Consider the following 12706-nt stretch of genomic DNA (forward strand, 5'->3'; position numbering starts at 1 on the left):
TTATGGGGGACTGGCGGGATGGTGGCTGGCCCCGGTCACTTATGGCCAGCAACACCATATCTCTGCACGCCTCCTCCCCCACCCAGCCTTGACCCCAGCCAGTCCACTGGGGGTCCCTCCCCCACCGTGGGGCAGGCACTCACACGTGGTCCGGCTCCACATGGTCTTTTTCCATGCACTCCAGCACCGGTGGCTCCAGGCCTGGAAGAAGTCCCCACCCCAGGGGATACAGGTGTCAGGGGCTCTGGGGCAGGACCAGCCCTGCACTGGCCCACCCTGGGCCCCTGCAGAACTACAGACCATTCAGACGGGGCTTGCCACTCTTGGAGAGGAGAGCCAGGCCTGGAGGTGTCACCAGCATCTCATGAGCGCTGACGATGTGCTAAGCACTTTACACGTGGGAGCCCAGTGAATGCTCCAAGTGGCCTTAAGGGGATACACATGTTGTCCTCTTCTTAGAGAGGAAGGCACAAGGCTCTGATACTTGCCAGAAAGTGGCAGATTTGGGTTTAGACTGCAGGCCTGACTGACACCGGAGAGGTGCAAGCTCTTAGGATAGAGATTGGGCTCCAGGTCCCCAAGGAGAGGGGGAGGGTTGGATGCTGGAGGTCCCTTCCCCTCTTTGAGCCCCAAAAGACCCCTGCATTCTGCTCAGTTCCTGCCTAGGGGAAACTAAGCCCCCTTTTTCTTCCCTGGGACTCAGCTGGGGCCCCATCCAGGGGACACTCCAGCGGGACCCCCCATTCCCTCCTCCCCTCATCCCCAACTTTGTTTGAATGGGGAAGATGCCCAGGCTGGGCTACCTTGAACAGGTGGACTGGGCACTTCCAGAGTCGGAGCGATTTTCAGGGAGTTGATCTCATCAAAGGACAGGGGGACTGACCGGGACCTCACTCTTTTCTCGGGCTTGTCAGTTTCCTGCAGGGAAGAAGCATCTTGCTAAGCAGAGGGAGGGAGGCTCCCCCAGGGGGAGGGTCCCCAGCCATGGCTAGGGCCACATCCACAGAACCTGGGGATACACTCACCCCAGCCCCAGCCTCCAGACACAGTCAGGGGCTCCCTTACTAGCCACGGGACATGAGTACAGCCACACCGTCCTCAGCCACGGACTGCAGTCATAGGAGCTATGGATTGGAACCGTGGGTCTTGGAGCCACAGCCTCCAGCCATGGCCAGGAGTCTCCTCAAGGGTCATGGTCATGGTCAAAGCTGCCCCAGCCACAGGCCACAGACACAGCTTCCTTCCAGCTGTGAGCTACACCCCAGGGAAGATCCTGGAAGCCTGGCTGGAGCTGCAGGATGAGGAGACACCCCCACCCCGCCATCCCGTCATGGGCCACAGTTATGGCCCAGGACTTCCTGCCATGGATGTCCACCCCATGTAAGGCCCCTCAGGCCTGGGCTGGAATATCAGGACTCAGAGACACCCCAGTCATGGGTTACAACATGGACAACCCCTCCATCCCCTCCTCCTGCCGTAATAGTGGAGTCCCTCCAGCTGTGGGTAGGGCGCTCCCTCCCACCCACAGCACTGGCTTCCAGCGGCTGCAGGTTACACCCACCTTGCCTGGGTGCTCTGCAGGGGTCCCACCCCCAGATGGACACCCTTGGGTCCAAGTCTTTAGCCCCTCTCCCGGCAGGTTCAGAGCAAGGCTAGCCAGGGTCCGAGGGAGACAGGGTCCCTCATCCATGGCTGAGGCATCCAGGCTGAGTCTGGTGGAAGAAGGGAGGGTATTGGGGCTTCAGAGGGTCTTGTCCACCTGGCCACCACCCCAGGCATGCGGGGGCTTGAGGAAACCTGTAGGTGGCCCTTCCAGGACAAGGAGGGGTGAGCATGCCACGGAGAGGGGTCCAAACTTCCTAATATCAGAGGGGTCAGTATCAGCAGGAAGGGAAGAAGGGGGATATCTGGTTAGACTTACTGAAGCTAGTTTTGTGTTGCAGACGCACTATTTTTTGCCCAGACTGGATTTCTATTTGAGGTGACTTGAGAGGGGTTGAGGGGGACGGGTGGGGGGTGCTTTAGCTATTGGTCAGTGCTGCGCCTCTGAGATGTGTGGAGCCAAGCACACATTTGTGTTTTGATCACAGGTGCATCTGCGGCTTTGTGCATATGTGTGCAAATCATGTGTGTCAGCTTCTATGCATGGGTCTGATGGTGAGTGTGGGACTGTGTGGGTTGAGCATGGGCGTGGACATCCAGCGTGCGCATTCGGGTTCGTGTGTGCCTGCGGTGTGAGCGTGCACTCTTCAGTTTGGGCTTGTGCGTGCACGCTCAATCAGTGTGCACATGGGTTCGCACACCCTCTTGTGCATGAATGTACATGTGTGTTGAAAGGAGTATTTAGGGCTGTCTCTGACAGCATAGACACCCCTGGCGGCCCTAGAGCTAGACACTGCAGATGCAGGGGGCAGTGTGTCCGGGGACCTGGCTCTGGCCTCCCGGACCCCCATCCTGTCCAGGGGGTGTATGGTGGAAGTTGGGCAGTGGTGGAAGACCGACCTCCTCCAGCTCTCTGAACAGCTCCGCGACCTCTCCCAGCTGCGCCTCCGCGGCAGGCCCTGGGACCCTGCCGAGTTAGAGAAGGGCGAATCTCCTCCAGCTTCTTTGCTAGGGGGGCCACTGTCCTTGGCGCCCCCAGGCTGGCTGTGGGAAGGGGCCTCAAAGTCCAGGTCCTGGAGATACACGCTGCCCTGAAGGGCCCCCAAGTCCAGGCTAAGGTCCTCCGTGCTCTTGCTGAACTGCCCTGAAAAATCATCCTGTAGGCCAGTGGGGAGAAGGTATTGACATAGGGCAGCAGAGCCTGGGTGATCCTGGCCACGAGGCCCCCAGCCCCCAACACCCAGACCCTGCCTGTCCCCTTCCCATCCAATCTGGGCTCAGTGCCCTTCTCACAGCTGGTGGGACGGAATGAGGGGTGGTCCTCTCAGCACTGTGTCTCACCTGAGCCATCAAGGCCTCATCCCACAAAAGGTGCAGGAAGTCTGGGCTTCCATGCCCGATCCTGCTACTTCCTAGCCTTGGCCCAGCACCTCACCTCACCAAGTTTCTGATTGTCTCACAAAATGGGCATAATCCCCTCTGCCACGGCCACTCACCAGCTTGTTTTAAGGTTCTAGAAAAATGACATCTGAAAACACAGGTTGTAAAAGTGCTGCAGGGAAGTAAGTTATCCTTGACACTAACGGTGCAATTTTAGGAAGTGTCAGGGCTCCCATATTGTTTCTGGGCTGCTTGGAGCATCTCTCCGCAGGAGTCCTGGCCTCTAAAGTCTCCCTCTCAGGTCAGGACAGGGGTGAGGCACTTGCCTTGGGTAAGAAATTTAAGTGGATGCTGAACAACTCAATCATCAAGATAAAATACTTTATTTATTTTGTTTGGCAGCTGGCTGGTATGGAGATGCAAACCCTTGACCTTGGTGTTGCAACATCGCGCTAGCCAACTGAGCTAACCAGCCAGCCCCAAGGTAAGGAGTATTTTAGTGCAGTATTTTTCAAAACTCAAAAGTAATGCAAGGAAGGCTGGCCGGTTAGCTCAGCTGGTTACAGCACGGTGTTATAACACCAAGGTCAAGGGTTTGGATCCTCATACCAGCTGCCAGCAAACAAACAAAAATAGGCAAGGAGATCGGTGATGAACATGTGATTCACATTTTAAATAATGACAGTATTGCATCTAGCTCCTGTCCTGCTCGCTTTACCCTCCTTCCCCTAGTCCCGGCCCTGGTGCCTCCTCCCAGAGTGGATTCTTGGAATGTCTGACCTTGTCTGTCCCCTTCAATACCTTCTCCTCCCCAACATGTAGAAACCCAAGCTCCTCAGCGCAACACAAAACACTCCAAGGTCTGCCACCACCTGCCTCTGGCCCCTCTGCAACCTCCTCTCCCACCCACTCAGGAGGCGGCAATGCGCCAGGCACCACTAGACACCAAAGACACACAGATGTAGACAATGACGCACAGTAGCCACCAGAGCACCAGGACATCGCCGCCCGGCATCAAACGCGCCTTATCCCTGATGCCGCGGCAGCTCCACCAGGGGGCATTGTTATCCCACTTTCCAGATCAGGAGACTGAGGCTCACAGAGGCAAAAGGACTCAGTGGCCCATAAATGGCAGAGCCGGACTCAGACCGAGGTCTGTCTCTGGCTCTTTCTTTCTTGTTCTGTTCCTCTCTCTATTCCTTTGCCCTCTGCTTCCCCTGTCTTTCCCGTGTATCTCCTCTTCCCAGTCCTTCTATTTGCCATTGTCTCCAATCAGGGCACCTGCCTTTCCTCTCCTTGGAAACCCTCTTCTCCCACACGGCCCATCCAGAATCTGCCTGGCAAACTCCTTCGCATCCTTCAAAACCCAGTGTGGTCATGCCCTCCAGGCTGCTCTCCTGACTCCTCGAGGCTGGTAAGGATTTGCAGGATGGGGACTGTCCCTTTTCAGGCCTTTGTTAGGACTGTCCTCAGACAGGATTGGGTGGGTGGAATGTCCCATTTCTCCATGTGAAACCAGTGCTGACATGTGGCCTCAGGGACCTATTTGATCTTAGACAGTGCTTGATGGACTCTCCCAACAGGTGGCCTGAAGCACGCTGCTAGGGGACCTGGCCCCTTTCATGAATTCTATAGGAAGCCCCCACGGTAGCATTGCCGGAGAAAATACAGGACACCCAAATTTGAATTTCAGATAAATAACAAATATTTTCTCAGTGTAAGTATATCCCAAAGATTGCAATGTTTGAAATTCACATCTAACTGGGTATCTCGTCATTTGATGTGCTCAGTCTGGCAACTCTACCCCCGGATAATTCGGCCAGGCATGGCCAGTCTTTCCCAGGTAAGGGCGGAACAGGGAGACCCCCGTGAAGCTTGGTGCGGAGGATTCCAGAGACGCTTCCAGTTGGAAAGGGGAAAATACCCATCAGCCGACAGCCGGGCCCTTGGTCAGCTTCGGATCTTGAGCGGCAGGAGGCAGGGGCTGTCCCGGGCTAAGGCAGGCGGAGCTACGCAGAGTTTGCCCTTTCCTTTGACCTCAGCCATGTTGACCTCTCTACAGATCTGTCCTCTCCCTTCTTTTTATTGTGGTAAAATTACATAACATAAAATTTACCTTCGTAACCATTTTTAAGTGCACATTTCTGTGGCATTAAGCACATTGACATTGTTGTGGAATCATTGCCACCATCTGTCTCCAGAACGTTCTCATCTTCCCAAACTGGAACTCTGTCCTCATTAAACCCTCACTCCCCAGCCCCCGGCACCCCCCATTCTACTTTCTGTCTCTGTGGACCTGACGACTCTAGGGACCCCCTGTGAGTGGAATCACACAGTGTCCTTGTGTGACTGGATTATGTCGCTAAGCGTAATGTCCTCAGGGTTCATCCACGTTGTAGCACGTGTCAGGATGTCCTTTTTAAGGCTGAGTCATATTCCATTTATGGGTAGACAGCATGGTGTTTAATCATTCACGAACTGATGGACACTTGGGCTGGTTCCACCTGTTGGCTGTTGTGAATGATGCTGCTGTGTATATGGGTGTGCCCATACCCCGAGTCCCTGCTTTTAGGCCTTTGGGGTGTATACCCAGAAGCAGAATCGCTGGGCTACATGGTAATCCTGTACTTAGCGTTTTGAGCACCTGCCATACTGTTTTCCACAGTCCGCCTTCTTCTTGAATGTCCCCTTCACAGCCCTGTCCTTGTTTCCCTCCACCTCCCTGGATGCTCCTTCTCTGTCTCCCCTTCCTTCTCTGCCCCTTGAATGCCAGGGTCCCTCTTCTGTGGTCACTTTCAAACTGCCCTCCACTCTGGCTCTGGCTGGCCTTCCTGTGCTCCCATGAACCTCCCCTTACCCCCAGGTCACTCCATTCCTATCCCCAGCGCCTGGACAACCTCCTGCTGGCTCCTGTTTCTTCTGCCACCGGCCCCAAAGGTTTTCTTGTGTCTCTGGTTTTCATCCTCCCATCAATATAAACACATCAGGACAGCCTTTGGGTCTGGGCTGGGCCTCTCTTCTTCTCCCACATCTGGCCTCCCTCATAGGAGGCAGAGGTGGGAGCCAGGCCAGGGCTGGGGGTGGTGGCGGGGGTGGTGGGCAGCTGCAGCAGAGGCTGTCCCAGCTCCCCAGCAGCAGGTACCCTGAGGGAGCTGGGGGAAGGAGCCTCATCCTTTGCTTGGGAACCTATATGTTTCCTCCAAAATTTCCTGGGTGGGAAAGGGCGGGAGGCAGCCCCAGGGGACCTTTCCAGGCATCTGGCTAAACAGTATGCTGGCCCTGACACCCCGGAGAAGGTGCAATAAATCCAAGCTCCTGCTCCCTAGATGCTGGGGAGCCTTTGGGGATGGGCTCCCCCAACTCAGAACCAGAGGCGAAACATCCCAGGATTCCCCTTTCTTCAGGAGGGCGTATAGTGTGCAGTTTTAGACAGCTCCATGGATAAACTTTTTTTTTCGTTTTTGGGCAGCTGGCCAGTATGGGAATCTGAACCCTTGACCTTGGTGTTACCAACACCACACTCTAACCAACTGAGCTGTCTGGCCAGCTCAATAAACTTTTATCTAAAAAAAAAAAAAAAAAAAAAAATATATATATATATATATATATATATATATATATTTATTTATTTATTTATTTATCTTGTTGTGTGTTGGAAAAAGATAACACACAAGCTACTTTAAGCATATTGTTTCTCTGGTCCTATGTTGTCATGTAAAAAAGTGACTCGATTCAACAAAACAGGAAACAATAGGACATATGGTTCTTAAATGGCTGTCGGGGAGACAGACCTGAGGGAAGATTTGCATCCTTGCTATGTCTTTTATTAGCTTAGTGTGACCTTGGGTGAGTTCCTAAACTTCTCCAAGCCTCAGTTTTTTCATCTCTCAAATGGGCATATTGCTGCCCTCTTGCAGGATTGTGACGCAGGTAAAATGAGATGATGTCTGGGCCTCGCCCATGGCAAGCCCTCGATCAATGGAAGAAGCTATTGTTGTTGCTTTTGTATCTCAGGTTTTCATATTTCAGGAGTCAGGGCCCTTTCTCTGGGCAAGTCCAGGACAGCCCCAGATGGAATCACAAGATCCTCTGTCCTCATGCAGCTAATGGAAGGAGACAGACGATTAAACCCAGACATCGTCATCAAGTATGACAGAAGGTTCTGGGCAGTGAGCTGGGGAAGAACTGAGGGGGGACAGCTGACCCTGTCTGCAGAGTATCAGGGGGGCTTCCTGGAGGAAGTGACAGTGAACGAAGACTGGGGGAATGAGTCGGAGTTGGCTAGGCAGGCACTATGGATGAGAACATTCCAGTTGACAACAGAACAGGACGTCCAGAAATCTGAGAGCTCACAGTGTCCTCTAGCAACTGGCAAAATTTCCATATGGCTGGAGATGTGGAGGGTGGGAGACAGGGGCCAGATTGGCAGGCCTGGCAGGCCAAAGCAGAGATTTTATCTTGAAGTTTCCACCAGCGGTGATAGGGAGACCAAGGTGGGGGTGGGCTGGGGGCTGGCAGCTGTGATTTGTCTTTAGAAAGATTATTCCAGTTGCAGAGCAGGGTTGGGCTTGGATAGGTCTGGGATGAAGGCTGGTGGGCCAGTGAGGGTCCCTGTGCGTTTGTGATATCACCTAGGTAAGCCATGATAGTGGCCTCCCCTAGTCTGTGGCCAAGGGAGGGAGAGTCATGGGCAGAACTGAGGGCTCTTCAGGGGTCAGTGTTCACAGAAGTTGGTGACTGGTGGGAGATAGAGGGCGCAAGGACAGTGCCCAGGTGTCTGTCTCTGGTGACCAAGTGGATGACCATGACAGGGACACAGGAAGAGGGGGCAGATTCGCTGAGGGGCAGAGCCTCACTGGAGCTCCCTGCTTCCCCAGGGACCACCTTCCCTCCATTACCATCTTATTGATTCATTGTTCCTGTTCCAAGAGGTCCAGCTCCCTGGCAGGACTCAGAACTAAACCCCAGTCCTAGTCCTACAATTGTTTACCCCAGACCCTCCGTGACACCTGGACCAATTCTTTCTCTGCTTGGGTCTCAGTGTCTTCTACTATAAAATGACAGCAGTGGACATGTGGAATGCCTGGTAACAGATACTCCTTTCTTAGCTTAGTGGGCATTGTGAAATGCCACCCACACCCCCAGATTGGGGGCTAGGAAAGGGGGAGTGTCAGGTGTCAGCCCCCTGCAGGAGAGCCACATCCCTTCCTGGGCAGCCCACCTGCAATGACTGGCTGATGCAGGGGTGTAAAGTCCTGGCCATAGCAGCCCAGTCCACCTGCATCTGCTTCCTGGAGCCCCAACACGCACCACTTGGCCGTCTCTGTCCCTGGCAGAGCTGGGACTGAGCTATGGTTGCAAGACCTCTCTTCAGCCCCTGACCTTTCAGGATGACCCTCCTAGATGCCTTGTCCCCCCCCCGAGGGACCTTTCCAGAGGAAGGCTGGGCCTGTAACAAGGACCTTTGCCAAGACCCCAGCCCCACACCACAGGGCTTGAAATTAACCAAGCCTGCACTCCATCCAGGGGCCTCAAACCCTCAGGGTCTTCCCTACAAGGCTGGAGCCTGGGGCCCGGCCTCATCCACAGGCTCCTGAGACAAGTGCTAAGAGAAAGCGTAATGAGAGTAGAGGGTGAGGAGACAGGCTGTGGAGGCAGACTGGGTTTGAATCCTGACTCTGCCACTACGGGAACTTGGGCAAGTCAGCCCACCTTTCCAGGCTGCGTTTGGCTTTAATCAGTCTCCTTTCCTCCCTTTTTTTCCTTCCTTCCTTCTATCCATCTGTCATCTGTCCATCCATCCATCCTTCTATCCACCCTTCTGTCCAGTTCTCCATCCATCCATCCATCATCCCTCCTTCCCTCCCTCTTCTTATTCTGCAAAGAATTCCAGTTTCCTCATCTGTAACACGGGATAATGACTACTGTTCTCAGGGACAACTGTGTGATCTCAGAAAACCCTTATCTGCACTTGGCAAGTGACTTTGCCCCAGTGTTGATGAGGTTCCCTGAGATACCGCATGTAAAGTGCCTGGTAAATACGCCGGTGCTAGACAAGGTGGACTTTCTGCCTCTGTGGTCATCACTTCTCAGCCACCAGAAACCTGCCTGCTCATCCTCCATGGTGCAGAAGAAGTCTGGGTCCTCAGGCCTCCAGGGTCCGCTGCTGCTCTTGGTGGCCAAGGGTGCAGCTCCAGAGTCAAGGGGCTGGACACATGGCTTGGGCTCAGAGCCTGGTGAGAAAGGAGGGACAAGGTGTCAGGGCTATGCCGGGAGGGCCAAGGAAGCGAGGACCTGAGTCCTACGTCTGCCCCTGCTTTCCCTGGACCTCAGTTTTCTCATCTATAAAATGAGGTCTCAACAATCTTGAAGCCAACATACGTGCCACCTCTTCCCCATCCCGAGCCTATGCAGATGCTTCTAATCGATCTGGAGGCTCTTCCTTGCTGAGCCGTGTGTCCTCAGAATTCTTCCCAGGACACCATTTCCGGAAGCATCAGCAGTGGATCCAAGTTGACTTGTGGATGAAATTGATTTGTTATGTCTGTCTCGTTTGATAGGTGGTGCTAATAGGTCCGTAGACTAAATGTGAGTGCCTGATAACCACTTTTGGAGGAGAGTCTTTAATGGTGGAACTTCAGGCTATTTCTTTTTCTCTCCATATCCTCATCTCCCTATTAACCTTTGAGTCCCAAAGGCCCCAGAGTTTGGGGGACCTCCAGGTGGCACAGTATAGAGAAAACAAAGCTGTTCCTTCTAGGACCTGCTGCTACTGGTTGTGCAGGTTTGGGAAAGGCACCTCTGTGAGCCTCATGTCTTCACCTGGGGGGTGGGTGTGACAATGCCCACCATCCAGGGCTTTGGTGAGGATCAAGGGGCCCACAGTGCATCAAGCATTAACCCTGGGTATTTGGCCACTGTTGGCCACCTTCCTTGCCCTCTAGGTCAACAGGGTGTCCTGGCTTGATCCCAGGTCTTGGACTGAGCCCTTTTCTGTTGGAGGAGTGGGAGTCCCCTTCTCTGTCCCCCAGCCTCTATCCTGCAGCCAGAGCACATCAGCCCCTGCTGATTTGAGTTTCCATGGAGACCCCTCACCACCTGCAGGAGGAAGGGCCAAATCTCTTGGCCCAGCCCTTAATGTTTCCCAGGATCTGCCTCTGTGTCTTGCTCTTGTCTGCAGGACCTGCTGCCTGAGCCGACCCACTCCCCAACCATTCCTGCCCTAATGCCCTCTGTGTGAAGACCTCACCTCACCTCCTCCAAGAATCCCTGCCCACCCCCCTCCACAGGCCCTCATGTCTCTCTCGAGTGGGCATTTTGGTGCCTTGATATCTGGTCTCTCTTTTCCCCCTCCCTCATTCAACCCGTCCCACCTCCCAAACAAATCCCAGGCCCTGCTGAAACCAGGGAGGATAAATAAATGGAGGGACGGGTGTCTGGAAGGATGAATGGATAAACAGAAAGATGGATGGATGGCAGGAAGCATGGGTGGATGGGTGGGTGGGTGGATGGATGGATAGAAGGGTGGATGAATGGATGGAAGGATGGGAGATGGATGAATGAATGGATGGAGAGTGTCTGGAGGTGGCTTAGGGAGGTGGGTGAAGGGGGCAGAGAGGGAATAGACTGACGTTAGGGACACATGTAAGGACTGACCAGTTCATAGTAAGAGCAGTGACTGCTCAAGGTGGGCAGAGACGGGGGTGAGGAGTGGGATGGCAGACACCTTAGGAAAGTGCCAAGTTAGGCCCCTGTTCACTCTATAGTCGGGTTCCCTTTGGCCAGGTGACCCCATGTCATACTTCTCTGGGGAGAGTCCTAGTTCATGCTGCTGAGCTAGGGTAATTATTGACAGTACCCTCGGGGTTTCGCTCTCCAAATGGTGTAGGTTGGGAGATATATTTGGCAGCCACCCTGCCTATAACCATTGTTGCTAGCTATCCCAGTGTGGGGCGAGCAGAGCGAGAGGGACAGGGATGGGGCTGCCTGTACCCACTTCACATTCCCTCTCCTCTCAGCTGTGCACGTACAAACACTGCCCCAAGTTTTGGGGTCCTAAAGCTTATACAATGTGGGGAGGGCCTTCACTGAGAAAAAGAATCCAAAATTGCTAGGGCCTTTGGGAGGTACCAAGAACAGCAGAAAATAGCCAAGGCAGAAATAAACACACTTCAGAAACAGATGAATGCAAAGGAGTTACTTGAGCACATGCATGTATATGAAAAAATCCCCCCCAAAACAAAAAAACACCCAAGAAGATGGGGAAACAGTCTGGCAGTTTCTCAAAAAGTTAAGCATGGACTTAGCATATTCAACAATTTCCCTCCCAGATAGTTACCCACAAGAATGGAAAACATATGTCCACACAGAAACTTTCAAGCAATTATTCATAGCAGCATTATTTCCAGTAGCCAAAAGGTAGAAACAGCCCAAATGTCCATCAACAGAGGAATGGATAAACACATGGTGGTATATCACGTGGTGGAATATTACACAGCCATAAAAAGGAACGGAGCACTTACACATGCTACAACATGGATGACCCTTGGGAACATGTTAAGTCAAAGCAGCCAGTCAGAAAAGACCACCTATTACATAATTCCATTTACAGGGAATGTTCAGAATAGGTGAATCTATAGAGACAGAAAGTAGATTAGGGGTGGCCTGAGGCTGGTGGGAAGTGGAGGACTGTGGGGATGACAGCTAAAGGATATGGATTTCTTTCTGTGGTAATGAAAACGTTCTAAAGTTGATGTTAGAAATGGTTGCCCAACTCTGTGAATGTACTAAAACCCATCAAATTGTATGCTTTAAATGGGTGAATTCAGTATGAATACCCAATTTTGTACTCCATAACTATATATGATTATTATGGATCAATTAAGAAAAATAAAAAGAGAAAAGAAATAAAAGAGAGATAGTATAGTGTTTACCAGAGACAGGGAAAGGGAGGGGAGAGGGTTGATGGGGAAAGGCTGGTAGACAGGTACAAAGTTGCATAGTTACAGTTAGGTAGGAGGAGTAAGTTCTGGTGCTCTAGGGTGACAATAGCGAATAATATTTATTGTATATTTCAAGATACCAGAAAAGAGGATCTGGAATGATATAACCACAAAGAAATGATACATGTTTAGGTGATAGATATACTAACTATTCTGATCGGATCGTTATGATACATGCATGCGTCGAAACAACAAACTGTACCCCATAAACATGTACAATGATTGAAAAAAAGAGAGAAATGGGTGAATTGTATGGTATGTAAAGCTGTTACCCAAAAAAATCACTGGGGCTGTTTGCAGAGCTTGGGATGGGGCAAGTGCATCTGGGGCCTAAGGCTTCAGCTCCATTCACTTTACGGTAAATGCATCTCTGATGCCACCTTGCATCAACAGATGAATGGATAAACAGTGCCATGACAATGCCACCGCTTCCACCATCACCGCTTTCCCAGCTACCCTTCCAGGCTGGTTGGAGGGACTCTGGTCTGTGTCCTTGTTAAGCCTTGCGTCTCCTTTCTTCCCCATCCTGAAGCCAAAGAAGCATCTATGACTCAGGGAAATGTTGGAAAAAAACAAGCAGGCCGTGAAGGAAGAGGAAAGCCAGATGTGGCCATGGGTCCTAGAGGCTGATGGGAGCTTGGGAGGGGAGGGACCTTCCCATCCCTCAAGTTCACTAGAGGCAGCAGGAGAGGTTGCAGGGTTTGTCTGCTCCTCTGGGTGGG

The sequence above is a fragment of the Cynocephalus volans genome, chromosome 10 (assembly GCF_027409185.1).
Source record: "Cynocephalus volans isolate mCynVol1 chromosome 10, mCynVol1.pri, whole genome shotgun sequence".
Taxonomy (NCBI): Eukaryota; Metazoa; Chordata; class Mammalia; order Dermoptera; family Cynocephalidae; genus Cynocephalus; species Cynocephalus volans.